General features: G+C 47.5%; 1 long non-coding RNA gene across 1 annotated transcript in view; it reads left to right on the forward strand.

Moving 5' to 3' along the window:
* Positions 1-26427, forward strand: part of LOC141059975 (uncharacterized) — a 93438-nt gene extending 67011 nt beyond the window's left edge. The window contains exons 3-4 of the long non-coding RNA XR_012222632.1: positions 25047-25131; positions 25543-26427. This is a non-coding gene — a long non-coding RNA (uncharacterized lncRNA). The remainder of the gene's footprint in view (positions 1-25046; positions 25132-25542) is intronic.
* The last annotated feature ends 519 nt before the right edge of the window (positions 26428-26946 follow it).

Below are 26946 nucleotides of genomic sequence, written 5' to 3' on the forward strand. Positions count from 1 at the left end.
GACAGTTAGAGTGATCAATGAGTGGAACAAGCTGCCACGAGAAGTGGTGAGTTCTCCTTCAATGGAAGTCTTCAAACAGAGGCTGGATAGACATCTGACTGGGATGATTTAGCGAATCCTGCTTTGAGCAGGGGGTTGGACCAGATGTCCCAGGAGGTCCCTTCCAACTCTACGATTCTATGATTCTAGGGTAAAGAAAGAAAGAACAGAGAGAAGGAAAGAAAGAAAGAAAGAAAGAAAGAAAGAAAAAGAACAGAGAGCGAGAAAGAAAGAAAAAGAAAGAGGGGAAGAAAGAACAGAGAGAGAAAGAAAGAACAGAGAGAAAGAAAGAACAGAGAGAAAGAAAGAAAAAAAAGAAAGATTAGAGAGAGAAAGAAAGAACAGACAGAGAAAGAAAGATTAGACAGGGAAAGAAAGAAAGAACAGAGAGAGAAAGATTCTATAATGTACTATAGCAGCCTGGCTCCCATTGTAGTGCCCACCTGAGCCTCCCGATGCAGAACATATCATGATCCACTCACATGGCCACCATCCCTGATTCCAAGATGATCCTGCTGTCCGCACTGTCGGAGGAGGGCACGGTGATGGATCTGAAGCATTCCCTGAAGTGCCTCCATGGTTCCCTCACAATCTCCTCCCGAAATTACCTCATTTCCGGTCAGCTTCCTGCATATCAATTCCGGTAGAACTTCACGTGCGAGTTTTAAAGTGCTCCTCGGGGCTCCACCGTGTACTCCTGTGTCCACAGGAAAAGTAAGCTCCCAGCCAGGACAGCGGGACAGACTCTCAAAATCGGGACTGTCCCACTGGATCCGGGACGGTTGGGAGGTATGAATGCTCCCCATCATACGTACATGCACGGCTCCACACACCTCATACACACACAATTCCACTTTGTATTCCTTGTACACACACGGCTCCGCTCCGTACACCTCACACACATGGCTCCACTCCGTAAACCTCGCACACACGGCTCTGCTCCACTCTGTACACCCACAGCTCAGCTCCGTACACTTCAAACACATAGGGCTCCTTTTCGTACACCACGTGCACACGCGGCTCCGATCCGTACACACACATGGCTCTGTACACTTCATACACACAAGGCTCCGCTCCGTACACCAAGTGCACACATGGCTCTGCTCCGTACACTTGTACACACACAGCTCCGCTCCACACACCCCATACACACACGGCTTCGCTCCGTACACTTCGTACACACACTGCTCTGCTGCATACACCATGTACACACACAAAGATTTCGTTCTCTAGCTCATCCAGTCTGTGCTCCCTTTCTCTCTCAGAGCCACAGTCACCCCTAGAGTCTGAGTCACGCCGATCATCCGAGTCAACCCTCCAGTTACCCTCTGACCGTGTGTCCACTCCAGTCACCTCATCTCCCAGCCCACCATCTGTCTTGTCACGAGACGTCAGGTCCGTCAGTTGGGCAGATGTACTTCTTTTCCCGGTCAGTTCTACCTCTGACCTGTCCACGTCAGGAGCCGTCACTGTCTCAGTGTCTGATGACCCCACAGTCGAAACGTCTCCATCGTCCGACCCTACGTCATCAAACAAAACAAAGTCCCGGCCCCTCTCCAAGGCATAGACTAAGTCCCGTGGTATCCCGCCCCCTTGGTAGACACCACCTATGGTCCCATCAAACATTACTCGGTCTACTGCATAGTTCACCGTGACCCCATGTTTACAGCGAACCCTGGCGGTTTTCTTGGTCAGAGATAAAACGAGAGGAGTTCTTGTCAGAGTCACCTGACTCTCTGAGTCCAGTCTACCAGAGACTCCTTCCCGGTGCAGCATCACGGTACACACCTGTGGTCCGTCATTATCCAGAAAATACATGCTGCACTCCTTAAAACTCATACAGACACACTGCGGTTCCCCAGACATACCCACTGAGGCAACCAGTGATGCCATTTCCTGAACCACCCCAATTTGGGTCACTGCCCCCTCCTGGGACTCTACCCCTTTTTGGTTTACCACCCAAGTTTGGGTCACCGCCCCCCTCTGGGACTTCACTTCTTTTTGGGTTACCACCCCCTTCTGGTACTCCACCCCCTTTTTGGCTACCATCCCGATTTGGGCCACCGCCCACCTTCGGGATTTCCCCATGTCTGTTATACCGGTCTTCTCAGACCACAGTTCACACAACACAGTTTATGTCTTTTAATGATACCACACAAGTCCTTGCTGGCACCACCACAGCGCCTGCTGTCACCGATCACCGACACCACCGGCTGCTGTTCACACACAGCGGCTAGTGTCCTCTTCGTAACCCCGCCGAGTTACAGGAAGCTGCTTGTCCCCTTCGTAACCCCGCCGAGTTACCGGAAGCCGCTTGTCACCTTCTTGACTCCCATTGAGCCACCGCAGGCTGAGTTGAGAAAAGAAAAAAACACCACAAAAACTCACGTGTCCTTTCTGTGTGCTATTCTGGACGCTCCGTCTCCGCCTGAGACCGTCCAACACACAGGGCGCACCCGGTGCTGTTCAGGGAGCGGCCCCAGGGTTTCCCAACACACCAGCCTCACCAGGTCCAGGGGCTCAGCGGGTGCTATTCAGGACATCCGTCTCCGCCTGAGACTGCTCAACACTCACGCCACACCAGGTCCAAGGTCATACCACATGCTCCAGGGAGTCAATTCTTCTCCTAGAATCTCCCAACACTGACCCTCCAGGACCTTGCTCACTGAGCTGTTATGAATGGGTCACCGAGGAGGAAAAAAACTAAACATGCTAAGCCCAGAAAAACCAGAGAGGTTGGTAACTATGCAGATTGCAGATCCCTGATCTTAACCACACAACTAGCAGCAGCCGTGGAACATACCTATGATGAACCTAGACGCCTCGTCACGGCCGGAGGACTAAATAAGCCTAAAGCAAGAAAAGGGGAAAACTAACTGCGCCAGAACAGACCCCAAAGGAATAGACAGCCCCCACACATGTATTGATGGTGAAACAAGATGAAAACACAAACACAGGCAGGAAAATAGGCTGAGCAAATGATGGGGCCCAAACTAACTAGAAAGGAGAGGAAAGGAAAGACACTGTCTGCAATCTGCCCAAAACCCTACAAAATAATGTCCAACACTTCGGATTACAAAATTAACCCTGAAGTCACTAGACTTCTCCCACTATATCAGCACTCTGAAATATTCTGAGACAGAGCAAAAAGAGGCCAATCTAATAAGGGACAAAAAGCAAATTGGCAAATACAGATAAATAAGAGTGGAAATTCAGCACAGCCCCAGCCAGGGCTGGCTGACCACACAAAAAACTGAATAGAACAACAAAATCAAGTGTGAACATTAGCAGAGAAACTTAGCTTGAGCTGACTGGAACAGAGCTGAGAACAAAGACCTGACAAGCAGAAGGAATCACCAGCACCAGAGTAGGGCATCGGCTGTCTTAAACCCAATCTGAGATTCCTGAGGTCCAATCGTCATCCTCATTATCAGGTGGCAGATCTCTACTGATTAAATCAGCTTCACTACCTCCTGTTACCACCAGAGGGAGCCTGGAAGGAGAACTCACAACTGGTAGACCAGAAAATGAACTCACAACACTGAGCCCTCCAGGTACACCATCTTACTCACTGACCCAGGTCAGTACCACACGAACACCTGTCCGTTACCTGTGTCGGCCCCACAGGTCCTCGGATACCTCTTCTCCACAGAGGCGTCCTATCAATCACCAGTCTCTTTCTCACTGACCCCGGTCAGTACAACACGGTTTTCACGACCGTCACCTGCTGGCCGCGCAGGTTCTCGGCCCCCTCTACCGCAGAGGTATCCTATTAGTCTCTTTCTCATGGGGAAATGGCCGCACTGGGGTCTCCGATCTGGACAGTGCCTTACTCGCTAGGCCGCCCCACGGTTCCAGAACCACAGCCGGGCAGTGGCTACCCCAACCGTCAGCCCTCCTGGCTCAGCGTTGCGGTTAGCAACTGACTTTGCAGTCCTTTTCTGTTGCTCCCAGCAACAAGGCTACAATACTGCCTGCATTCTCCACCAATTGTGAGGTAGCGCTGTCATTTAAGTAGGGGATCACTCGCTTGGCAGCCACAAAATCAGATCCGGCACAGGTTTTCCATAAACTCAGAACGGTCCATGCGGTTTATTAAACATCATAAACCATGACCAGCAATATATAAACGGCATAGCGTCCATGACAGAGCTTCACTCTGTTAGCAATGTCCAATACGCAGGCATTTCAGCCTCACAGTTATATCTCACCCCGTCAGAGTTCTCTCATGGCTGCTTCTCATACTGCAGACATTCATTCCCTCCAGGGAACTCTCAGGCACTTGCAGCCATTAAACACAGCGTCCACACGTGCTGCCAGGCAGGAAGCCCCATCTCGGCGGGACCTTCCACACTGGACCAACCAGGACCCAGCATTCACCCCCATGTGACCTACCCTGGCCACATTATATGGTCCATAGCCACACCCACCAGGTCACATGACTCTGACCTCATCACAGGTCCTTCAAGCCTTTACACACTCTTTACAATAGTGCTTTAAACACACACCCTGGGTGGGTTTGTAGGTAACCAGGCCCACCCATCTCTCTAGTTACCTGGAGACCTTTTCCATTACACATTGAAACAACACCTCAGCAGTATCACTGCTGATCAACACGTAAGTCTCCATCCCAAAGCCACCCACTTTGAGATACAAAACGGCCATTCAGTATTCTGCCATTCATCCTTTCTCCTGGGACATCCACACAGCGCCCCCTAGGGGACTCAGTGGTTACTACACCACTATATATACACACATATGCTAGATGGAGGCCCGATGCTATTGCATTGGGAGAGCAGTAATGTCACGATGGGGGCAGGCTTTGCAGCGTTGAGAATCTCTCCCCCCATGTGCTCACCCACCTATCCACTCTCTTTCCCTTTCCCCATGTGCTGACTTCTCCTGTCTGTGCTCTCTTCTTTGACCTGTCTACCTCATGTGCTATTCCCCTTGTCTGCAGTCTCTCTCCTTCCTGTGATGTGTTCTCCCCTCATGTGCTGTCCCGGCATATAGTGTGTGTGAGGTGCGTACAGCGTGTACAGTGTGTGTGTGTGTGTGTCTGTGGTGCGTACGATGTATACGATGTGTGTGTGTGGTGCGACGGTGTTCCGCTGGCGGTACCGTGCAAGAGGCTGGTACCACCAGCAGATTCCATATTAAGACACCCAAGCGGCTGGTGAACTTCCACCGCTTGGAATTCTGGGATTCGGACACATCTGGATGGAACAGGATGTGAAGACATTACAAAGTAACTATATTTTAATATAGATATATATATGGACAAAAATGATGTTACACATGAAAATAATGTGACAAAAGGGACATGATAAATCAAGGTGTGTCCACTAACTAGCATCACAGGTGTCTACAATTTTGGAGTCAGTGAGTGGGCCTGTATAGAGAGCTACAGATACTCACTGTGCTGTTTGGTGACATGGTGCGTATAACACTCAACATGGACCAAAGGAAGCGAAGGAAAGAGTTGTCTCAGGAGATTAGAAAGAAAATTATAGACAAACAAGGTAAAAGTTATAAGACCATCTCCAAGCACCATGGACGTGGCCGCAGGAGGAAAATTGATGACAAATCAAAGAGATGGATAATATGAACGGTAACAAAAGAGCCCAGAAAAACTTTTAAACAGATTAAAGGTGAATTTCAAGCTCAAGGAACATCAGTGTCAGATTGCACCATCCGTCATTATATGAACCAAAGTGGACTTCATGGGAAATGACCAAGGAGGACACCATTGTTGAAAAAAAATAATAAAAAAGCCATACTGGAATTTGCCAAACTACATGTTGACAAGCCACAAAGCTTCTGGGAGAATGTGCTATGGACAAATGAGACAAAAATGGAACTTTTTGGCAAGTGTGGAGATCCACCATATGAGTGGACGGGGATTTACTCGCTTGGCCAGTCTTTGAGGCATAAGCTAGGACACTCAGGGTTAAACAGTTCATTCAGTTTATTTAAACTGCAGCATAATCCACTCTTCATGAACTTAATAGTAGAGTTGAGCGACTTTTGTTTTTTTAGGGTCGCGTTTCGTTTCGTGAAACCCGACTTTTCCAAAAGTCGGGTCGAGCAAGATCGTCCGATTATAGGGAAAAGTCGGGGTCGTCCCGAAACACGAAACCCAATGTAAGTCAATGGGGAATAAAAGTCGGCAGTGAGAGGAGGACAGGAAACACACCTACAGTGCCCATTTGAATGCCAAAAGCATCAATTCTTCTTACTTAAGCTTGTCAACCTTAATTAACTTCATAATACAAGTTACGCACTGAAAAATGGGGGTTATTTGGCTAAAGTTGTGGGGGGGGGGGGCTGGCTGCAGGTTTTCATGTGCCCTGGGCGAAAGAGCGCCCCTTTAACACATACCACAACTCATCATGCTCCGATACGGCAGATAAATAGCGGTATAGTACAATGAAAAATACCTCTCTTTTTACATCTCATGACGAGGCCCATCTATTTCTCCATACAGAATCATTGGTCCCATATAATGTTTGAAACAGTATATGATGAGCTCCACATAATGCTACAGTATATGTTGGTCCCCATGGATGAAGCTCCACTGTCTTATGGGCCCAAATAATGCTCCAAACATAATGGGCCCCATTTCTAATGCTCTAGTGTATAATGGGCCCTGTAAATGCTGCTCCAGTGTCTGATGTCCACCTTTGGAATGTTCCAGTGTATGGTGGGCCCCATCTATCATTCTCCAGAGTATAGTGCTCCCCAAAAATTGCTGTCCCAACATTGAAAACAATCAAATAAGTCTCCTCGCTAGGGAATCCCTGTACTTGTCTGGACAGGTGCTGTAGCTTGCTTAACAGCTCACCAGCCGTTCTCACGCCCAGTATGGATTGCACGTGATTGCACAAAGGTTAGAAAGGGTACCGTATCCCTGGATAACATGTATGGATAGCGTACACATTCAAAATATATGTCTAAGGAGGCAGGCTCAGACGGTGTCAGGCCCAGTATGGATTGCACGTGATTGCACAAAGGTTAGAAAGGGTACCGTATCCATGGATAACATGTATGGATAGCGTACACATTCAAAATATATGTCTATACAGCATGAGGCAGGCTTAGACGGTGTTAGGCCCAGTATGGATTGCACGTGATTGCACAAAGGTTAGAAAGGGTACCGTATCCCCGGATAACATGTATGGATAGCGTACACATTCAAAATATATGTCTATACAGCATGAGGCAGGCTCAGACGGTGTTAGGCCCAGTATGGATTGCACGTGATTGCACAAAGGTTAGAAAGGGTACCGTATCCCCGGATAACATGTATGGATAGCGTACACATTCAAAATATATGTCTATACAGCATGAGGCAGGCTCAGACGGTGTTAGGCCCAGTATGGATTGCACGTGATTGCACAAAGGTTAGAAAGGGTACCGTATCCCTGGATAACATGTATGGATAGCGTACACATTCAAAATATATGTCTATACAGCATGAGGCAGGCTCAGAAGGTGTTAGGCCCAGTATGGATTGCACGTGATTGCACAAAGGTTAGAAAGGGTACCGTATCCCTGGATAACATGTATGGATAGCGTACACATTCAAAATATATGTCTCAGGAGGCAGGCTCAGACGGTGTCAGGCCCAGTATGGATTGCACGTGATTGCACAAAGGTTAGAAAGGGTACCGTATCCCTGGATAACATGTATGGATAGCGTACACATTCAAAATATATGTCTATACAGCATGAGGCAGGCTCAGACGGTGTTAGGCCCAGTATGGATTGCACGTGATTGCACAAAGGTTAGAAAGGGTACCGTATCCCCGGATAACATGTATGGATAGCGTACACATTCAAAATATATGTCTATACAGCATGAGGCAGGCTCAGACGGTGTTAGGCCCAGTATAGATTGCACGTGATTGCACAAAGGTTAGAAAGGGTACCGTATCCCTGGATAACATGTATGGATAGCGTACACATTCAAAATATATGTCTATACAGCATGAGGCAGGCTCAGACGGTGTTAGGCCCAGTATGGATTGCACGTGATTGCACAAAGGATAGAAAGGGTACCGTATCCCCAGAAAACATGTATGGATAGCGTACACATTCAAAATATATGTCTATACAGCATGAGGCAGGCTCAGACGGTGTTAGGCCCAGTATGGATTGCACATGATTGCACAAAGGTTAGAAAGGGTACCGTATCCCCGGATAACATGTATGGATAGCGTACACATTCAAAATAAATGTCTATACAGCATGATGCAGGCTCAGACGGTGTTAGGCCCAGTATGGATTGCACGTGATTGCACAAAGGTTAGAAAGGGTACCGTATCCCTGGATAACATGTATGGATAGCGTTCACATTCAAAATATATGTCTATACAGCATGATGCAGGCTCAGACGGTGTTAGGCCCAGTATGGATTGCACGTGATTGCACAAAGGTTAGAAAGGGTACCGTATCCCCGGATAACATGTATGGATAGCGTACACATTCAAAATATATGTCTATACAGCATGAGGCAGGCTCAGACGGTGTTAGGCCCAGTATGGATTGCACGTGATTGCACAAAGGTTAGAAAGGGTACCGTATCCCTGGATAACATGTATGGATAGCGTACACATTCAAAATATATGTCTATACAGCATGAGGCAGGCTCAGACGGTGTTAGGCCCAGTATGGATTGCACGTGATTGCACAAAGGTTAGAAAGGGTACCGTATCCCTGGATAACATGTATGGATAGCGTACACATTCAAAATATATGTCTATACAGCATGAGGCAGGCTCAGACGGTGTTAGGCCCAGTATGGATTGCACGTGATTGCACAAAGGTTAGAAAGGGTACCGTATCCCCGGATAACATGTATGGATAGCGTACACATTCAAAATATATGTCTATATAGCATGAGGCAGGCTCAGACGGTGTTAGGCCCAGTATGGATTGCACGTGATTGCACAAAGGTTAGAAAGGGTACCGTATCCCTGGATAACATGTATGGATAGCGTACACATTCAAAATATATGTCTATACAGCATGAGGCAGGCTCAGACGGTGTTAGGCCCAGTATGGATTGCACAAAGGTTAGAAAGGGTACCGTATCCCCGGATAACATGTATGGATAGCGTACACATTCAAAATATATGTCTATACAGCATGAGGCAGGCTTAGACGGTGTTAGGCCCAGTATGGATTGCACGTGATTGCACAAAGGTTAGAAAGGGTACCGTATCCCTGGATAACATGTATGGATAGCGTACACATTCAAAATATATGTCTATACAGCATGAGGCAGGCTCAGACGGTGTTAGGCCCAGTATGGATTGCACGTGATTGCACAAAGGTTAGAAAGGGTACCGTATCCCTGGATAACATGTATGGATAGCGTACACATTCAAAATATATGTCTATACAGCATGAGGCAGGCTCAGATGGTGTTAGGCCCAGTATGGATTGCACGTGATTGCACAAAGGTTAGAAAGGGTACCGTATCCCTGGATAACATGTATGGATAGCGTACACATTCAAAATATATGTCTATACAGCATGAGGCAGGCTCAGACGGTGTTAGGCCCAGTATGGATTGCACGTGATTGCACAAAGGTTAGAAAGGGTACCGTATCCCCGGAAAACATGTATGGATAGCGTACACATTCAAAATATATGTCTATACAGCATGAGGCAGGCTCAGACGGTGTTAGGCCCAGTATGGATTGCACGTGATTGCACAAAGGTTAGAAAGGGTACCGTATCCCCGGATAACATGTATGGATAGCGTACACATTCAAAATATATGTCTATACAGCATGAGGCAGGCTCAGACGGTGTTAGGCCCAGTATGGATTGCACGTGATTGCACAAAGGTTAGAAAGGGTACCGTATCCCTGGATAACATGTATGGATAGCGTACACATTCAAAATATATGTCTATACAGCATGAGGCAGGCTCAGACGGTGTTAGGCCCAGTATGGATTGCACGTGATTGCACAAAGGTTAGAAAGGGTACCGTATCCCCGGATAACATGTATGGATAGCGTACACATTCAAAATATATGTCTATACAGCATGAGGCAGGCTCAGACGGTGTTAGGCCCAGTATGGATTGCAGGTGATTGCACAAAGGTTAGAAAGGGTACCGTATCCCTGGATAACATGTATGGATAGCGTACACATTCAAAATATATGTCTATACAGCATGAGGCAGGCTCAGACGGTGTTAGGCCCAGTATGGATTGCACGTGATTGCACAAAGGATAGAAAGGGTACCGTATCCCCGGAAAACATGTATGGATAGCGTACACATTCAAAATATATGTCTATACAGCATGAGGCAGGCTCAGACGGTGTTAGGCCCAGTATGGATTGCACATGATTGCACAAAGGTTAGAAAGGGTACCGTATCCCCGGATAACATGTATGGATAGCGTACACATTCAAAATAAATGTCTATACAGCATGATGCAGGCTCAGACGGTGTTAGGCCCAGTATGGATTGCACGTGATTGCACAATGGTTAGAAAGGGTACCGTATCCCTGGATAACATGTATGGATAGCGTTCACATTCAAAATATATGTCTATACAGCATGATGCAGGCTCAGACGGTGTTAGGCCCAGTATGGATTGCACGTGATTGCACAAAGGTTAGAAAGGGTACCGTATCCCCGGATAACATGTATGGATAGCGTACACATTCAAAATATATGTCTATACAGCATGAGGCAGGCTCAGACGGTGTTAGGCCCAGTATGGATTGCACGTGATTGCACAAAGGTTAGAAAGGGTACCGTATCCCTGGATAACATGTATGGATAGCGTACACATTCAAAATATATGTCTATACAGCATGAGGCAGGCTCAGACGGTGTTAGGCCCAGTATGGATTGCACGTGATTGCACAAAGGTTAGAAAGGGTACCGTATCCCTGGATAACATGTATGGATAGCGTACACATTCAAAATATATGTCTATACAGCATGAGGCAGGCTCAGACGGTGTTAGGCCCAGTATGGATTGCACGTGATTGCACAAAGGTTAGAAAGGGTACCGTATCCCCGGATAACATGTATGGATAGCGTACACATTCAAAATATATGTCTATATAGCATGAGGCAGGCTCAGACGGTGTTAGGCCCAGTATGGATTGCACGTGATTGCACAAAGGTTAGAAAGGGTACCGTATCCCTGGATAACATGTATGGATAGCGTACACATTCAAAATATATGTCTATACAGCATGAGGCAGGCTCAGACGGTGTTAGGCCCAGTATGGATTGCACGTGATTGCACAAAGGTTAGAAAGGGTACCGTATCCCCGGATAACATGTATGGATAGCGTACACATTCAAAATATATGTCTATACAGCATGAGGCAGGCTTAGACGGTGTTAGGCCCAGTATGGATTGCACGTGATTGCACAAAGGTTAGAAAGGGTACCGTATCCCTGGATAACATGTATGGATAGCGTACACATTCAAAATATATGTCTATACAGCATGAGGCAGGCTCAGACGGTGTTAGGCCCAGTATGGATTGCACGTGATTGCACAAAGGTTAGAAAGGGTACCGTATCCCTGGATAACATGTATGGATAGCGTACACATTCAAAATATATGTCTATACAGCATGAGGCAGGCTCAGATGGTGTTAGGCCCAGTATGGATTGCACGTGATTGCACAAAGGTTAGAAAGGGTACCGTATCCCTGGATAACATGTATGGATAGCGTACACATTCAAAATATATGTCTATACAGCATGAGGCAGGCTCAGACGGTGTTAGGCCCAGTATGGATTGCACGTGATTGCACAAAGGTTAGAAAGGGTACCGTATCCCCGGAAAACATGTATGGATAGCGTACACATTCAAAATATATGTCTATACAGCATGAGGCAGGCTCAGACGGTGTTAGGCCCAGTATGGATTGCACGTGATTGCACAAAGGTTAGAAAGGGTACCGTATCCCCGGATAACATGTATGGATAGCGTACACATTCAAAATATATGTCTATACAGCATGAGGCAGGCTCAGACGGTGTTAGGCCCAGTATGGATTGCATGTGATTGCACAAAGGTTAGAAAGGGTACCGTATCCCTGGATAACATGTATGGATAGCGTACACATTCAAAATATATGTCTATACAGCATGAGGCAGGCTCAGACGGTGTTAGGCCCAGTATGGATTGCACGTGATTGCACAAAGGTTAGAAAGGGTACCGTATCCCCGGATAACATGTATGGATAGCGTACACATTCAAAATATATGTCTATACAGCATGAGGCAGGCTCAGACGGTGTTAGGCCCAGTATGGATTGCACGTGATTGCACAAAGGTTAGAAAGGGTACCGTATCCCTGGATAACATGTATGGATAGCGTACACATTCAAAATATATGTCTATACAGCATGAGGCAGGCTCAGACGGTGTTAGGCCCAGTATGGATTGCACGTGATTGCACAAAGGTTAGAAAGGGTACCGTATCCCTGGATAACATGTATGGATAGCGTACACATTCAAAATATATGTCTATACAGCATGAGGCAGGCTCAGACGGTGTTAGGCCCAGTATGGATTGCACGTGATTGCACAAAGGTTAGAAAGGGTACCGTATCCCCGGATAACATGTATGGATAGCGTACACATTCAAAATATATGTCTATACAGCATGAGGCAGGCTCAGACGGTGTTAGGCCCAGTATGGATTGCACGTGATTGCACAAAGGTTAGAAAGGGTACCGTATCCCTGGATAACATGTATGGATAGCGTACACATTCAAAATATAAGTCTATACAGCATGAGGCAGGCTCAGACGGTGTTAGGCCCAGTATGGATTGCACGTGATTGCACAAAGGTTAGAAAGGGTACCGTATCCCTGGATAACATGTATGGATAGCGTACACATTCAAAATATATGTCTATACAGCATGAGGCAGGCTCAGACGGTGTTAGGCCCAGTATGGATTGCACGTGATTGCACAAAGGTTAGAAAGGGTACCGTATCCCTGGATAACATGTATGGATAGCGTACACATTCAAAATATATGTCTATACAGCATGAGGCAGGCTCAGACGGTGTTAGGCCCAGTATGGATTGCACGTGATTGCACAAAGGTTAGAAAGGGTACCGTATCCCCGGATAACATGTATGGATAGCGTACACATTCAAAATATATGTCTCAGGAGGCAGGCTCAGACGGTGTCTGGCACAGTATGGATTTGACGGCCCAGATTACACAGCGGAGGAGCAGGGAGAGGTAAAGATTGCAAATGCTGGGGCCCTGCCCAAGCAAGGGGGCCCACTCGTGGGCGTCGGTACTGGCACTGGGACCCTAAAAGTACAGCGATGTGTCTGACGGCGGGTGTGCACCACCACCGTCAGAGACACTTGATTGCACTATGAGGGACCCTGTGCCAGTGCCCGCGCCCAAGAGTCGGCCTACCCACCTGTCCAGGGCAACGGCACTTGCACGGTGTCGTGCGGTAGGTGGTGACCCCGGCCATGGGGGGGGAGGCAGCACAGTTAGGGAGTTTTAGAAAGTGGCATATGTTGATGTTGGACATTCAGCTGATGCAAAAGGCGAAATAGGTGAAGTACCAGGAAGAGGTGGACCAAAGCAAGCCATTTTTCTGTCACCCTATGTGTCATCAGGGGAAGGTGGGACAAAATCCTTGGAAACCCATGCGTGGTTCATTTTAATGAAGGTTAGATCATCCACATTTTGGGTTGACAGACGGGTCCTTTTTTCTGTCAGGATTGATCCAGCTGCACTGAAGACTCTTTCCGATAGCACACTTGCAGCTGGGCAAGCGAGCTCCTGTAAGGCATATTGGGCCAATTCAGGCCAGGTGTCCAGTTTAGCGGCCCAATAGTCAAAGGGGAATGACCTGTGTGGGAGAACATCGATATGGGAGGAAAAGTAGTTTGTAACCATAGTTGACAACTGCTGTCTCCTGTCACTTTCCATCGATGCAGTATTACCAGTTGTGTGAGCGGTATTTGAAAAATCAGTCCACAACATTGTCATGAAACCCCTGTCTCCAACGCCACTTCTGCTGTGTGCACCACGAACACCTCTGCCAAGCTGCCCCCGGCCCGTACGGCTTGTGTGAGAACCATCACCGCTGCTGTGTGCTGGGAATGCCTCAAGCAACCGATTTACCAGAGTTGCTTGTTTATTAGCCAATATTAGGTCAAGGTTCTCCTGTGGCATGATGTTTTGTAATTTGCCTTTATAGCGTGGATCCAGGATGCTGGCCAACCAGTAGTCGTCATCGTTCATCATTTTGGCAATGCGGGGGTCCCTTTTTAGGATCCGCAAGGCATAATCTGACATGTGGGCCAATGTTCCCGGTGTCAATGATGCACTGCGAGTGCTGGGTGGAGGAGCACTTTCTGGCAAATCCACATCCCTCCAGTCACGCACAAACCCTGTACCAGACCTTGCCACGCCAACATTTTCACTTGCCCCACGAGATGCATCCTCCTCCCCTAAGTAATCATCCCCATCATCCTCCTCCTCCTCCTCTTCTTCCTCCACCTCGTCCAGGAGAGGTCCCTGAGCAGACAATGGCTGAATGTCATCAAGGATTCCCTCCTCCTCTTCCTCCTCATCAACATTGGCTGCAGACGCCTGCTCCTTAAGGTGCGTCAAAGTTTGCATGAGCAGACGCATAAGTGGGATGCTCATGCTTAGGATGGCGTCGTCTGCGCTTACCAGCCGTGTGCATTCCTCAAAACACTGAAGGACTTTACAAAGGTCTTTCAGCTTCGACCACTGCACGCCTGTCAACTCCATGTCTGCTCTCAAAGTGCCTGGCCGTGTATCCTCCCACAAATGCATTATGGCCTGCCTCTGCTCGCACAGCCGCTCCACCATGTGCAGGGTGGAGTTCCACCTTGTTGCAATGTCGATAATGAGGCGGTGGTTGGGAAGGTGGAGCAATCGCTGCAGCTTCTGCATACGAATGGAGTGTACAGGCGACCGGCGGATGTGCGCGCACAGTCTTCGCACCTTCTGGAGCAGGGCTGTTAACTCCGGAAAATTTTTGAGGAAGCACTGCACCACCAGGTTCAAGGTGTGAGCCAAGCAAGGTATGTGGCTGAGTTTTGAAAGGGCTATGGCTGCCACAAAATTACGGCCGTTATCACTAACTACCTTGCCTGCCTCAAGATGTACACTGCCCAGCCATGACTCAGTTTGTCGCTTCAAGTACTCGGCCAGCACCTCGGCGGTGTGTCTGTCGCCCAAACACATCATCTGCAACACAGCCTGCTGACGCTTTCCACTAGCTGCTCGATAGGGGGACACATCGTGTGCAACAGTGGCAGCTGCAGATGGAGTGCTCGTACGACTGCGCTCTGTGGACGAGCTTTCGCTTCTGGAGGAGGAGGAGGAGGGTCGAACGCCTACAGCCAACTGTTTCCTATACCGTGGGCTAGGCAGCACTGTCCCACCACCGCTGTCCCCTGTGGACCCTGCATCCACCACATTAACCCAGTGCGCAGTGATGGACACGTAACGGCCCTGGCCATGCCGACTGGACCATGCATCAGTTGTGAGGTGCACCTTTCCGCTCACTGACTGCTTGAGTGCATGGACAATGCGGTCTTTCACATGATGGTGGAGGGCTGGGATGGCTTTGCGAGAGAAGATGTGGCGACTGGGTAGGTCATAGCGTGGTACTGCATAGGCCATGAGTTCGCGGAAAGCTGTGCTTTCCACCAACCGAAAGGGCATCATCTCAAACGAGATTAGTTTGGCAATGTGGGCGTTCAAACCCAGTGTACACGGATGAGAGACTGAGTACTTTCTTGACCTACTCATAGTGTCTGGGAGGGTGAGCTGGACTTGAGAGCTGCATATGGTGGAAGTAGCGGTGGACAGGGCGGACTGAGAGAGGGTTGATGATGGTGATGGAGTTGGTGTTCTTTCTGATGGCCTAGAATCAGTCTTTCGTTGATATAACAGAGGGATTCCCTGACTGCTGTGGTCTTGCAACGACACCTCAACATTTGCTGCTGTGCTAACCGGTGGGCTTACAGTGGGGGAAACAATGTAGCATTGCTGACTACCTTCGTTGTGATCAGTTGCACATGTGGCACTTGAGGTTTGGTGTTGTGTCCACGCTTGCAAGTGCATGCTGGTTAAATATCTAAGCATGCAACTGGTATTCAAATTTTTCAGATTTTTCCCTCGGCTAAAGGTCTTTGCGCACTTCTTACAGATAACTTTGGCCTGATCATGAGGATTTTGATCAAAAAAGTGCCACACTGCACTCTTCCTACTTTGGCAGACATTTTGCGGCCTAGCACGCTGTGATCTTTTGACCCTCTGGACAAGCTGTCCAGCAACTCTTTTGATGTTTGGAACCTGTCTTTGGAGTGCTCCGGGCCTGCCAGATAACAGCTGTTGCGATGTCGATGTCTGCTGTGGATGCTCCTCATCTGAGCTATTGGAAGCAGCACCCTCTTCCCCCAATGGATGCCAATCTGGGTCAACAACTGGGTCATCCATCACCTCCTCTTCTATGTCATGTGCACCTTTCTCTGTGTGCTTGTACTCTGCCTCTTGTCTCGCGCCATGTCTTTTGTTGTCTCTCGTGCCATGTTTGTCTTTGCTTTGATTTGCCTTGTAGTACTTCCGCTGTTCTCTGCCTTAGCCTGTTTCGCCATGTCTGGTCTTTGCTATTCTGAGCCTTGTAGTACTTCTCATGTTTCTTGTCTCTGCCTGGTTTTCCGTACTCTGCCCTTTGGTGCTCTCTTGCACATTTCTATGTCTAGTCCCAAGGCTCCGCCTTGGCCCGGCTCTGGGCTTCGGCCTGCACTCCGCTGCTAGCTCTGTTCTCTCTCTCTGACCTGGCTCTGTGTTTCTGTCTATGTTCTGCTCCGTGTTCCGTGCCTAGTCTTGCCTTGTTTCTCGCCTAGCCTTACCTTGTTTCATGCCTAGCCTTGCCTTGTTTCTCCGTGTGCCCTTTGCATGTGCCTAGCCTTCCGTGCCCGCCTGCTTGTGCTTCAGCCGTGCTCGTCGGTCAGTGACAGCCTTGTCGCCTGCTATGCCCCAGTCGGGTTCGCTGGAGGCTTGCCCGCCTGTTTGTGCTGCAGCCCGTCCAGCTAGCCAGTGCCCCAGCCGTGCTCTCTGTGCTTACTTGCACTCACGCTGTCTCTGCACTGTGCTCTCCATGCTTTTCTTAGCATGCGCAGGCCCTCGCCTGAACCGTGGCATACCTCCCCGTGCTTCTGTAAAAGTGCGCGCAGGTCTTGCCATGTCCCCTGTCATGCCCTCTCGCACGTACAGGTCCTTGCCTGTACTCTGCTCCTGGCGTGTCCTCTGCACGCGCAGGACTCTGCTTTTAACCCTGACCCTGGCGTGTCTCTCTGCACGCGCAGGACTCTGCCTTGAACCCTGACCCTGGCGTGCCCTCTGCACGCGCAGGACTCTGCCTTGAACCCTGACCCTGGCGTGTCTCTTTGCACGCGCAGGACTCTGTCTTGAACCCTGACCCTGGTGTGTCTCTCTACACGCGCAGGACTCTGCCTTGGAACCTGACCCTGGCATGCCCCTCTGCACGCGCAGGACTCTGCCTTGAACCTGACCCTGGCATGTCTCTCTGCACGCGCAGGACTCTGCCTTGAACCCTGACCCTGGCATGTCTCTCTGCACATGCAGGACTCTCCCAGCCTCCAGCTTGTGCCTCAGCCGTGCACGCCCTAGCTGTGCCCGCCTGCTTGTGCCTCAGCCAAGCTCGTCGGTCAGTGACAGCTGTGTCGCCTGCTAAGATCTTAAGCCTGATGACTGCGGCCTGATGTCTGGAGCTGATGTCCGCAGCCTGATGCCCTGATCATGTTGATCGTTGCCAGCTGTCCGGAGTCCGATGCCATTGTGCCTTTGCCTGTACCCTGGTGTGCCACCTGGCACGTACCATGCTATGGACCTTGGCGTGCCCACGCACCTTGCCGTGTTTGCTTGTTCTCACGTTTTTGCACTGAATGTTGTCCTGAAGTTGTCTTAATGAAGATACCTTGAACTTACGTCTTGTCTTGTCTTGCTTCCTGCTCGTCGTTGTCGTCAGACACTCGTACCTAGTGTCTACCTGAGCCGGCCCTCTGGTGCCAGCAGTCATGGTGGCTCACCCCCTTGGTCTTGCCCCTGACACTCCCTGTATAGGGGGTGGTTCCTCACAAGGTCAGCTCACCCTAGGTGGGTGGGTGCCACGACCCAGAGGGTCCACGCTAAAGAAAAATGACTCAGCGTAAGCTGACGCTCGTCACAGAATACTCAGGCCATGGACTCCGCTGGTATCTCGGCCTCTCTTCTGATGAAGAATCAGACCCGGTCTATGTTCTCTGAACTCGCTTGGAAAATGGCGGTACCCCAGCCACTCTTCTGATGTGAATCAGACCCGGCCCTTGTCCTCTGAACTCATTTGGAAATGATGGCAGCCAGAGTAAGAAGACTTTCTTGTCTACCCGCAGTCCTCCCCACTGGATCGCCGTGCCTCGTCTGCGGATCCTGTATCTTGACAGGTGCAAGTGCTCGTTTCAGATGTCGGATCAACGTTGTTTGGAGTGGCTTGTACTAAACTCTGGTTTCTGCCGAATAATTTTTTTTTTATTCTTTCCAGCCCCGATAAGAGAGGGCTTAAGGAGAGGGGTACTGTCATGTCTGTCATGTCCGCCATGTCCGTTATGCCGCAAGTTGCCTGGAGCAGTGTGCACGCGCGCCTTACCTCATGGCTGCACGCTGTTGCTGGGTAACCATCCGTCTCTGTCTGACTCTGCAATCCGCTGTACTCCTGGAACCCCTGATCATGTGACCTTTCCTATGTTCCAGCCCTGCTCTGGTTCTGCAATCTGCTGTATTCCTGGAAACCCCTGATCATGTGACCTTTCCTATGTTCCAGCCCTGCTCTGGTTCTGCAATCCGCTGTATTCCTGGAACCCCTGATCATGTGACATTCTCTATGGTTCTACCCAGGCTGTTCTAGCATTGCTCTCTATGATCCTGGAGGATCTGAATCCAAAGTCCCTCCCTGGTCCTGACCCGGAAGTACTGGTGCTATGGTGCTATATCAGACTGCCCCTCCCTATGGTCAGGGCCTGAGTACTGTGTTGCTTCCCTTGCATGGCTGCTTGGTCTGCTCGGTCGCTCCCTGTATTCTGTGCCCCTGCACTCTGCCCTGTCGTGCGTCTCTGCACACGCTCTGTGCTTGTACTCTGCCTCTTGTCTTGTGTTGTCTCTCGTGCCATGTTTGTCCTTGCCTTACTTTGCCTTGTAGTTCTTCCGCTGTTCTCTGCCTTAGCCTGTTTCGCCATGTCTGGTCTTTGCTATTCTGAGCCTTGTAGTACTTCTCATGTTTCTTGTCTCTGCCTGGTTTTCCATACTCTGCCCTTTGGTGCTCTCTTGCGCATTTCTATGTCTAATCCCAAGGCTCTGCCTTGGCCCGGCTCTGGGCTTCGACCAACGCTCCGCTGCTAGACTCTGTCCTATCGTGCTCTCTTGCACATTTCCACGCTAGTCCCAAGGCTCTGCCTTGGCCCGGCTCTCGTCGGTCAGTGACAGCCTTGTCGCCTGCTATGCCCCAGTCGGGTTCGCTGGAGGCTTGCCCGCCTGTTTGTACTGCAGCCCGTCCAGCTAGCCAGTGCCCCAGCCGTGCGCTCTGTGCTTACTTGCACTCACGCTGTCTCTGCACTGTTCTCTTCGTGCTTCTCTTAGCACGCGCAGGCCCTCGCCTGCCCCGGGGCATTCCTCCCTGTGCTTCTGTAAAAGTACGCGCAGTTCTTGCCATGTCCCCTGTCGTGCCCTCTCACACGTACGGGTCCTTGCCTGTATTCTGTCCCTGGCGTGTCCTCTGCACGTGCAGGACTCTGCTTTTAATCCTGACCCTGGCGTGTCTCTCTGCACGCGCAGGACTCTGCCTTGAACCCTGACCCTGGCATGCCCTCTGCACGCGCAGAACTCTGCCTTGAACCCTGACCCTAGCGTGTCTCTCTGCACGCGTAGGACTCTGCCTTGAACCTGACCCTGGCGTGTTTCTCTGCACGCGCAGGACTCTGCCTTGAACCCTGATCCTGGCGTGTCTCTCTGCACACGCAGGACTCTTCCTTGTACCATGTGCCTTGGCGTGTCTCTACACACGCACCCTGTCTTGTTTGTTGAACTTTGAACCCTGGCATGTCCCCTACACACGCACCTTGCCTTGCACCTTGCTTTGTACCTTGGCATGTCCCCTACACACGCACCCTGCCTTGCACCTTGCCCTGGACCCTGGTGTGCCCCTAGCACGCACCCTGCCTAGAATCCTGCCTTGGACCTCAGCGTGTTCCCTAACAAGTACCATACCTGGAGATCTGTCGTGCCTCTTTGCCTGAACCCTGGTTTGCCTGCCGGATGCCCGGAACCTGACGATCGCTGCCATAGATCGTAAGCCTGATGACTGCGGCCTGATGTCCGGAGCTGATGTCCGCAGCCTGATTCCCTGATCATGTAGATCGTTGCCAGCTTTCCTGAGTCTGATGCCATTGTGCCTTTGCCTGTACCCTGGTGTGCCATCTGGCACGTACCATGCTATGGACCTTGGCATGTCCACGCACGCACCTTGCCGTGTTTGCTTGTTCTCACATTTTTGCACTGAATGTTGTCCTGAAGTTGTCTTAATGAAGATACCTTGAACTTACGTCTTGTCTTGTCTTGCTTCCTGCTCGTCCTTGTCGTCAGACACTCATACCTAGTGTCTACCTGAGCCGGCCGTCTGGTGCCAGCAGTCGTGGTGGCTCACCCCCTTGGTCTTGCCCCTGACACTCCCTGTATAGGGGGTGGTTCCTCACAAGGTCAGCTCGCCCTAGGTTGGTGGGTGCCACGACCCAGAGGGTCCAATCTAAAGAAAAACAACTCAGAGTAAGCTGATGCTTGTCACAGGAGCCAACAATAATGACTGGAATCGTCATCTTCACCAGATACCTGGACTTCACCATCAGGTGGGATCCTCACCCTCGCCACACCGGATCTATTCACAAGCTCTTGCATCACTTTTCCAAGCCTTCCAATGACTCTCCCCACCAGATGTTTGGGTACCGGAATTACGTCTTCTACCAAGCCCGCTGATTTTTAGCTTACCTCTCAATCTCCAGATGTTGAGTGGTTTTCACATTACTCAGCATGATCATCTGTTTTGTGCAGAGACATTGCAGATGCCTATCTGTCAGGACAGCCACTCGCTTCACTGTATCTTCCCTGGTTGACAGTACAACCAACTGCTGAGTCTCAGGTGCCCAGTTGACCCTACACACTTTGACCGTATTTTTAAAAGCCTCATGAAAACCCTCACTGGTACAGGCTTCTTGCATGTCTTCGGGTACTTCTATCACGCACTTGAAGATCGAGGGGTCACTCTCTTCATGGACGGAAGGTTCTCGCTTGGCCACAAAATTTTCCTCCAAGACCTCTCCTACAACTGGGTGATTGTCTTGTTCCATTCTGAGCGGACAGTCTTCCTTAGTTTTACACTCTTCAAGCCCCCTCGCTAACATAGGCATTTGCAACTCCGTCTTGGTATCCCTTGGACACGGCTGCTGTAACTCTTCGACCACCAACTCCTCCTCTTGTGGAAGACCTCTTACTGCTTCTCTGAGCACCTCCACGTCTTCTCTTAAGGCCTTATTCACACTTTGCCATGTTGACAGGTGACCTCTGAGACTTCCTTCTCCAGCTTATCCACTCTGTGCACAGCCGTCTGTCTCAGGGCCATTTCTTGTATGTTATGCTCTTTAATTGCCTTTAGTTCGGCCTGTAAATCTGCCACCTTTTTCTTCTCACCAGAGCACGTTTTAAAGAGGTCCTGGACCTCCTGTGCTTCCTTCTCTCCAAACTGGGCCTTGACTGCCGAAAGCTCGGACTCCAGGTGGAGCACCTGCTCCAACTGCGCAGAGTTGGCAACTTCAATACTCGCCACCTTCAAATTCTCCTTCGCCAGCTGTTGACAGACCTCTTCACGCTCTTTCTCCAAGCTTTGGACACGTGCTTCTGCCTGGTGGAAACTGTCAGCTAGCTCTTTCCAGGTGCACATATCCTGTGTCAGCTTGTCGATTAGTTCCTCTAGTTGTCATGTGACATCAGTCGAATTGGCCAGCTTCTCTGGCAGCTCTTCTATTTTTTGTGAGAATGCAGTTTGTTCAGCCCCTTTTCGGCCCTTATGCCTCCGGCGACGGAAGACTTGCTATTTAAACTTGAGTCAGTATTACTGCTCTCTTTTCCACTGTCATCACCATCTGAATGGGAGTCTCCATCACCTGATCGGTCAACCAGGAACCACCGCAGTGAAGTCCTGGCAGAGCATCAAAAAGGAGGAAACACAGCGTCTGGTGATGTCCATGAGTTCAAGACTTCAGGCAGTCATTGCCAACAAAGGTTTTTCAACCAAGTACTAGAAATAAACATTTTAATTACAATTATTTAATTTGTCCAATTACTTTTGGTCCCTTTAAAAACAGGGTGGCACATGTTAAGGAGCTGAAACTCCTAAACCCTTCATCCAATTTTAATGTGGATACCCTCAAATGAAAGCTGAAAGTCTGAACTTCAACTGCATCTGAATTGTTTTGTTTAAAATTCATTGTGGTAATGTCTAGAACCAAAATTAGAAAAATGTTGTCTCTGTCCAAATACATATGGACCTAACTGTGTATATATTATATATATATACACACACACACACACACACACACAATATATATATATACAGCTCTGGCAAAAATTAAGAAACCACTGTAAAATTTTCAGTTTGTCTGATTTTTCTCTTTATATGTATATTTTTGAGTGAACTGTAAATTGCTCTTTTATTCTATAAACTACTGGCAACATGTCTTCGAATTTCCAAGCACTAAATTTATTTATTTATTTTCAGAAAATGAGAAATGGTCGCATCATGTTCTCACATGCTTTTTGCATTTAATAGACCTCTGAGTCTGTACTGTTACATATTTAGACTGTTAACTGGTTCATGCAGCAACAGGAACACTCCATTCTTACACTAGGGATGGTCCAAACAATAAAAGCAATTGTTACCTTCCACCATTTGTGTCTCCCCTTTTTTCTTATAGATTGTAAGCTTGCAAGCAGGGCCCTCATTCCTCTTGGTATCTGTTTTGATCTATGTGTTTATTGCTATGCTGGTGGTGCTTCATCCACACATTGATTGACCTACAGTAGTTGTGTGGCATGGCGCACTGTCCTGCTGGAAAAACAGTCCTCAGAGTTACATAGTAACATAGTTATTAAGGTTGAAGGGAGACTTTAAGTCCATCTAGTTGACCATATCCTATCCTAACTTGCCCTAACATGTTGATCCAGAGGAAGGCAAACAAAACCCATGTGGCAAACAGTAAGCTTCACATTGGGGAAAAAAATTCCTTCCAGACTCCACATACGGCAATCAGACTAGTTCCCTGGATCAACGCAATACCAAGGAGACTAGTGTATATAACCTGTAATATTATACTTTTCAAGAAAAGCATTCGGGCCCTTCTTAAATTTTAGTTGGGAATCACTCATTACAACATCATATGGCAGAGAGTTCCATAGTCTCACTGCTCTTACAGTAAAGAATCTGCGTCTGTGATTATACTTAAACCTTCTTTCCTTTTTGTTCCATTTCCGACAACTTTCTTTGCATATGTGGATTTTACTCCATGCATACCGAGATATGCATGAGCAAAACACCCATATGCAAAGAAAGTTGTCGGAAATGGAACAAAATGTGGTTGTAAGTGAGTCTATTGAGACTCCAGGGTGGGAGGAAACTCCATATCATATTTTGGCGACTATGTGGTCGCACAGTGTTGGTTCAAGTGAACATTGGGACAAATATTGGCAAAATGCAGAGCCTGCTGAGGTAGCAGAATGCTTGCAGAAAGTAAAAGTAGAAATAGGGAAAGAATTATGTGCTCTTTGTAAGTGTGGCTGGATCCTGCTATATGCGTATAGAAAGCAGCATGAGGAAAAGCAAAGAATGTTAACTAAAGTGCAGGAATTGTAAATACAGCTATGTGAGGCCCAGAATGCATTGGTGGCTGCACAGGGTCAGAATAAGTTAGTAATGGACAAATGTGTTGGAACTCCGCATGATGCAGAACAGGCTGCTGTATGTGTAAAACAGTATAAGCGCAGAAAGAAGAGAGGGAAGGTGAACAGGAAGAAAGCTTTGGCCATGGCCAGAGCAGAGATGAGGAACCCAGATCAGTGGGATTGTGATGCACAGGAGTCAACTGACTCCAAAACTGTCACCAACCCAGAACAGGGGGATGATCATTTTAATGGTGAGATGGAAATGGATCCTCTTCTTAACCCATTAAAACCTCATCGTATTTGCCAGACCCAGGTTGTAGAGACAGCTATAGGGAAGCAAGACCAGAATGAGGTAGAAGATTGCAGTATATCTAATAGATTTGAGTTGCAATCTACCTTAAGTAGAAGAAATACTAGGGGTGGCAAGGCCCTGGCAATGCTCAGATTCAGGCAATCTGATGATCCCATGTTGTTCTGTAGTAATTATTTGGCATTGTACAGAAATGTTTGCAATCATCCAGATATGTCTCAGAATGATCCTAGTTTTCTATTTTCAATGGCAAATGATTGTAATGTAGATTATGCCACAAGACTGTCTCTAAGAAATACCAGTTCATATGAAAGATTTGTAAAACTATTAAACGAGTGGTGTCTTAAGTCAAAAGAGCAGGATGAAGTATCAGAGAATGTGTCTGCTGTTTACAGACCTAGGTATTGCTTTAAATGTGGGAAGATGGGCCACATTAAACGTTATTGTAATACCAGACCAGAGAGCCATTCATTGCACCAGAAGATTGATAGTATTGAGAATAAGGAAGAACTTGCCATCTATGATACTGAATTTACAGACTCGTGTAAAAAAAGCCAACTTTGCTACAACTGCACAAAAGTCGCAAGAAATGCAGATCCCAATACCTATTATAACCTTTTCTTTGTGTTTTTTTTTTTCAGACAGGGCAAACCAGTTTTTCAGAGGAATCAAATTCAAAGTATTTAGTTATATACAAGACATGGGGGTAGACTAATGAGCTCAAAGGTAAAGGTTAAAATAATTGTTTGCAAACAATTAAATAAGTAATCATCCCGTTGTGATGAATCGGACTGTATTTAGCTAAAAGTTGTGGTTTAGTTTTATGTATGTTCTTAATCTTTATTTTCAATTAGGAACATAATAGGTTTGTAAAATCCATTTGTAAGTTGCATCTTGAACAGTTACATTTGATATTTCAATGAATGGAGGTAATGTGATAGATCACATTTATCCAGCAGAAATGTATGAATATTGAGTAAAGTGACATGTTAATAATACAGAGAGAAGCTAGAATAGCTCAGTCAGTGGATATCTAAAATTTGGTTGAATCAATTAGGTGTCCTGCATCTGCTCAAGTCATTTCTCAAGTAGCAGTCAATGTGATCTCAGATAATAATGTTTTTGTTTTCTCTTTAGATCAAAATCTGATCTGTAAGTGTTGTATTATTGCTTTCATCTTGTGCGACTGCTTTCAAGAGCCAAGCAATCTTCAGACAGTAAACAGATGCCAACTATGGAAAATGTGCATTTCTGAAAACCAAACAGAATCTATGGATCTACTTGGCTCAGTGGAACACTAGCCATTTTTGACGGGCAAAGACTATCACTGTCTGCTACCACTATATATATAAGAAACTTGTATGGTGGTATATCCAAGAAGATGTGACCCAAAGTGTGAACTGTACTGAAGAAATTTCTAATGGGAGAAATGATTAACAGAAGGATTCCAAGTATTATGCCAGCTGATCCATGCTGTCAGTGGACTTGTGATAAAATAGGCAGATGCCAACATTTAAATATGATGAATCAGACTGGGGATGGGGAGAGGGCTATTATATGTGGCTCCAGTTTAGATAAAAGCGTAAAAGTATGAGGGCGGGTAAAAATGTGACGTGTAACAGTACAGTGATCTCTCCATCATTTACAGAACATGTAAGATTGCCTACAGGTGGGATGTTTTCCTTTGGAAATATCACTTTTCGTTATATTCCAACTAATGTAATTAGTGGGTCAGGTGTTAGCTCTAGGTTAACTTTAAGGAGTAATTTGTATTATGCATGTATTGGTTTGTTTTTAGTTGGATAAATAATGTGTGGCTATAAGATATCCAAGGGTGGATGGTGGTGCTAATAAAAATATGGATATCTTATAGCCTACATAGTGTAATATATTGTTTATATGCTTTGATATAGTGTGGTCATTAGACCAAGGCTGGAATGTATTGCAAATATGAAATATGGTTGTTTGAATCCAAACACTATATATTGCAATATACTATAGTGTAATATCTTTAATGAATATTTATGCTGCTTGAACAAGGAAGTCTTGTGTTCAATAATAGTATGATTCTCGAAGACAAGAGAAACCGAAATGTTTGGATGGTCTCATGTAGCAATGGTCATGCATGACATCAATAATCAAGGACCGATTGTGATACAAATGAGACAAGTATGCGTGTGTGCCTGGGTTACGATAGGTATCCAGTTTCCAGAATAGGTGATTATGGAAGTCATGCTGACCATATGCCACCATCTTAGAGCGTTATGCCATGATCATGAAGAGTTAACTTTGTAACAAGCAACATATGTTGGACCTGAACAGGCAACATTGATTGTTAGAGACAAACAAACCTTGGATTATAAGCAGTAGCAAAACAACCCTGATGCATTGTGCTATTGTTAAGAGACATGCTAATGGCAAACGAATCTCTGGTTGGTGCAAACAAACTAAGATTGTAGTAGTCTATAACAAACAGACCTTGAAGTCTTGTACTGTTATCAAGACAACAACCAACTGTGCAATTTCAAGATTCTGATGATG

Source organism: Dendrobates tinctorius, unplaced genomic scaffold (assembly GCF_039654945.1).
Source record: "Dendrobates tinctorius isolate UK_male_01 unplaced genomic scaffold, ASM3965494v1 ptg000231l, whole genome shotgun sequence".
NCBI lineage: Eukaryota > Metazoa > Chordata > Amphibia > Anura > Dendrobatidae > Dendrobates > Dendrobates tinctorius.